We start from the raw sequence: 5208 nt of genomic DNA, 5'->3' as shown, positions 1-5208 counted from the left end.
CACTGTACCAAAAAGAAATGGTAGATGTTCAACCATTTCAAGAGGTAGCATACGATCAAGAGCCAATGATCTGGAAGGAAAAGTCCAAGGTACATTGAATGCATTGGCAAAGAATAAAACCCTCGGAGTAGATGGAATACAAATTAAAATCTTTCAACAAAGTTAGGGGCAGCACTGGACGCACTCACTCATCTATGCCAAGAAATTTAGAAGACAACTACCCAGCCAGCTGACTGGAAGAGATATGTATTTGTGCCCATTTCAAAGAGAGATAACTCAAAGATATGTGGAAATCATCAGACAATATCTTTTATATTCCATGTGAATAAAATTTTACTAAAGATAATACAAAGAAGGCGACAGCCATACATTGATAGAGCGCAACTGAATCAAGCCAGATTCAGATGAGGACATGGAATGAGGGATATCATTACTGATGTCAGATGGATCTTGGCTGAAAGCAGAGGATACTGGAAAGATGTGTATCTCTGCTTTATTGACTACCCAAAGACTTTTGATTGTGTGGATCATAATAAACTATGGATAACATTGTGAAGAATGAATATTCCAGAACACTTAATTGTGCTCATGAGAAACTTGTGCATAGACCAAGAGGTAATTGTTCAAAAAGAACAAAGGAATGCCTAATGGTTTAAAATTGGGAAAGATATGTGCCAGAGTTGTGTTCTTTCACCATACTTATTCAGGTCTGTATGCTGAGCAAATAATCTAAGAAGCTGGATTATGTGAAGAAAAATGTGGCATCAGGATTGTAGGAAGACTCATTAACAACCTATGATAGGCAGATGATACAACCTTGCTTGCTGAAAGTGAAGAGGACTTAAAACACTTACCAATGAAGATCAAAGACCACAGTCTTCTGTGTGGGTTGCACCTTAATGTAAAGGAAACAAAAATCCTCACCACTGGAGGAATAAAAATAATCCATATAAATGAAAATAAGATTGACATTGTCCAAGACTTCATTTTGTTTGAATCAACAATTAACACTTATGGAAGCAGTAGTCAAAAAATAAAATGATGTATTGCATTAGACAAATTTGCACATTCGACTTTTTTTTTTTTTTTTTTTTTTTTAAGCAAGTAAGATTTATTAAAACATAGACATTCTCACAGAGAGGTGAACAGGATTCCACATCATGAGTGAGGGAATTCCCAGTGAGTTCCTGGCTTCACTTTTTTTTTTTTTTTACTTTTTATTGTGAATTGAGTGAAGGTTTACAGAGCAGATCATCAGTTTTACATTCAACAAATCTTATACTTTGCTTCATTATATGGTTGCAATCCCCTCTATGCACCAATAGTTAACAGCATTTACCTCTATTCACTTTAAGCACTGCATTCCTCCGTGTGTCTCCTGCCACCCTCATCTTTCCTCTGCCAATCTTCCTCTGGTTGGATATTGCCTGCCCGATTACCCATGCCATCATGTGTCTACCCTCTAGTGTATGTATCATTTCCTCCTACCTCCCAAACTATCTCAGATTATTTCTCTTATCAAGAAAACCCTTCTATCTCTCTTTTTACCCTCTTGATGTACTAAACAATAAACAAAAGCCATGCAAGGTTGTATAATCATTGAAACAACCAAGGGACACATTCTGGAATCCAGTCTGTTGGCCGCCAGCACATAACCTTTCTCTTTCCATACATCTAGTGTCCTCAGCTGCTCACTGTCTCCATGCCATCACCTCTGCCCCCATCTCTAGTGTTGCCACTTCTTGATTAGGGTCTCATGTTCAGCTCATGCTCTTCTCTTCGATGGTCCTAGGGTCCTCTGTTCCTGGAATGTAAGATTAACTAATGCCACTTTTCTTCTACCTTTACAGTTTTGACAATCACATTTAGGTATGATAACAATTACTCACTATTGAATCAATGAATCCTATCCCCATCTCCTTTCGCCAGACCCATCTAGACAAGAGAAAAACTATTCAGTGGGGATTCTACTTTCTCCTGCATACTCTGAAACTAATTTCCCTCTTGAATACTTGTAAACTAGCCACTTTGTGCCTTTATAACCCCCGTTCCCCATTTTAGGTAGCCTGTCCCTATCAACCCTGCGTACAGAGGGGATAGGTTTGATCCTTGATATGAAGATTCCTTTCCTCTCAGTTGGTATTTTGAGCTACTGCATCTTTAAGGACTGGTCAAATTAATCAAACTGTAGCAATTTATACTTGTTTCGTTCATCTAATTTCTTTATCTTCCTCTAGTTGAGTTCTAATCATCAAGCCATCAAAGCTAGGTCAAATGAGTACTATCTACACATTTGCACGTTCTTGTGCATCTCTCATCTTCATATTAGCTGGATGCTTCACTCTCAGCTCTAGCCCTCCATAGCTTGGTCCTTATTCATGGGCTCATGGGTCTCCAAGTCTCACTATACTTCAGAACACCAGCACTTCCTCTTCTCTCGCTCATCTCAAGGTTGGCAGGAGTCTTTAGAACATGGTCAAACTCAGCCCATATCTTCATTGATACCTTTCCTCCATTTCTGCTCACAAGTAGAACAACGGGGTCACCAACAAGCTTACATGTCTGCTCATGTGTTCCCTTTGAATTTCAGTCTTGGAGGGTGGTTTGTCCTGAAGGGACTTGATTGCTTGCCTTGATGGCTTCCCAGCAAACAACTTCCTTGTTCTTATAGTAGCCAATTAGACTGCCATTTTAGTTTTTTTATTATTTTTCCTTCTGGGCTTTCTTTCAAGAAGTATCTTCTATTCCTACAGCCGCTCTGGGCTGGTTTGCATGTGCACTAGACTTTTTTAAAGTGTTGAAGAGCAAAGATGTTAGTTTGATGACTAAGGTGCACTTGAGCCAAGCCATGGTATTTTCAATAATCAAATATGCGTGCTAAAGTTAGACTGTAAATTTGGAAGACTGTGGAAGAACTGATGCATTTGAATTATGGTGTTGGAGGAGAATATTGAAAGTACCATTGACTGCCAAAAGATCTCTGTTGGCAGAAGTATAGCCAGAGTACTCCTTGTAAGCCAAACTTCATCTCTCATAGTTTGAACATATTGTCAGGAAGGACCAGTCTCTGGAGAAGGATATAATTTTTGGTAAAGTAAAGGACTGGAGAAAGAGGTAGACTCCCAATGAAATGGACTGGCACAGTGGCAACAGCAATGGGCTCAGGTGTAGCAAAGATTGTGAGGTTGGCACAGGACTGGACAGTGTTTTGGTTTGTTGTGCATTGGGTCACTAAAAGTCAGTACTCACTCGATGGCACCAAAAACAATAACAATAAATGGAGAATTCAAAGAAGGTAATTGGGGATGTACTTTAGCCAATCAGTATCACAAAGTAGAAGCATATGGGTTACAATAATAGCATCTAATGGAGAAATCTCAGGATAGCAATCATCAATAATCATGAAAATAATTTGTTCTGAATTAAAATGTAAATTTAGAGGTTTCCATAAAGCATCTTTTTACTGAATAAGAATGGGATGGCTTCCATAAAGTAGAAATCATAAGCAATATGTTACAAGATATTCATAATATATTAATGAACAAAAGTAAATATGAGAATAAGGCATAAGTCAATATACAAAAAAAAAAAAGGCACAGGAATATTTTTGCTCAAATAAAAATCAAATAGCATCATGATTTTGTGTATTTGATGAAATAAAAGAAGAGTACAAGTGGCTTTAATGTTATGTCCTCAACTGATTATCACACAGTCTGTGCATTGCACTTGAAGATTTACAATCCTGAGAATCTGCCTAGCATTATCATAAATACTAGTTACATAATCTTAACAATAAATCATAGCTTATTGCCTTTCATATTTTGGAAACAACATATTGAATAAGCTCAAATATTTAATTATAATACAGAGCAGAACATAACTAATAGTGCTGGTGGTATGCCGTTGAGTCGATTCTGACGAATAGCAACCCTATATAGTGTTTCCAAGGCTATACATCTTTATAGGAATACGAAGTTTCATCTTTCTCCTACTGAGTGCCTGGTAGACTTGAACTGCTGAACTTTTGGTTAGCAGCCCAACAGATAACCCTCTACACTATCAGTGATCCTTAACTTGTAAATAATCTCTATAATATAAAAAAGTCAATATGTAGAAGCAAAGGATGAGAGGAAATTAGACAGATCAGAAGTAAGTGTGCTAAATCATAAAGGAAGAAGTTGAAAACTATAACATTTTGAACTAGAAACTATAGACTTATGAGTGTAGTGTGTGTGTATGTGAGTGTATGTCATGCTATAAAGATAGGAAAGGAAGAATAAAATGTAGACAAATAACTATCAAAATTGGAAGCTGAGGAAATGGAGCTGAGTATATTTTATTAGCATATATTGTGAATTTCTTAAGAGAATCTGTACGAATTTACTAAAGCAAATGTACCAAAAACATACAAATATTATTTAAAGATAATTTCAAGTTTCTGCCTCCATGGTCCATGAACTCCCAGAAGAAAAATGAAAGTACCTACCAAGAACTGTTAACTCCCTTTGAAAAACTACATTTGAATTAATCCTCCGTCTTAGTGATTCAGGGAATTCATAAGCAAGCCTAGCCCCTAAAAAGAAGAGAGGATGTCAGCATCTTGAAGAAGAGGGAAGGCAGAAGAAATATCCTTGACACTAGTAGGTAAGAGGAACGAGACAGGAGGATGGGCACCTCAAGAGCTTCTCAAAGTGATGTTGTTGGTTGTTAAGTGATGTTGTTGGTTCCAACTCATAACTACCCTGTATAGGGTTTCCAAGGAGTGGTTGATGGGCTTGAACAACTGACCTTGCAGTTAGCAGTCCAGTACTTACCCTACAGGACTACACTAAGACTCTCTACTTGTGGTCCTCCTATATATGCCAGTCCAGAAATAGCAAGTTACCTATTTCTGATAGAGCAAGCACTTCTTGTATTCCTGTGTGCTTATGGAGAAAGAGTTTAAAAACATGTATTGCAATTTTGGTGGTAGTGATAGTTTCAGTGGTAGGATTCTTAACTTTTTATACAGTTGAACCATGTTAGATTAATAAATTAAGGCAGACTAAGAAGAAAGAATATGCATTCTACTTTTAAAAAAAGCAGACAATGAAAAATCATATGGATCATGATAGTCGAGGTTGCCATGAGTCAGGGTTGATTGATCACTGATAGCTAACACCAAACATAATATAGACATTTGAAAGAATGAATTTATGTCTGCTAAAT

The sequence above is a fragment of the Chrysochloris asiatica genome, unplaced genomic scaffold (genome assembly GCF_000296735.1).
Source record: "Chrysochloris asiatica unplaced genomic scaffold, ChrAsi1.0 scaffold00208, whole genome shotgun sequence".
In the NCBI taxonomy this organism is placed as follows: Eukaryota; Metazoa; Chordata; class Mammalia; order Afrosoricida; family Chrysochloridae; genus Chrysochloris; species Chrysochloris asiatica.
Note: the sequence above shows the minus strand (reverse complement) of the source record.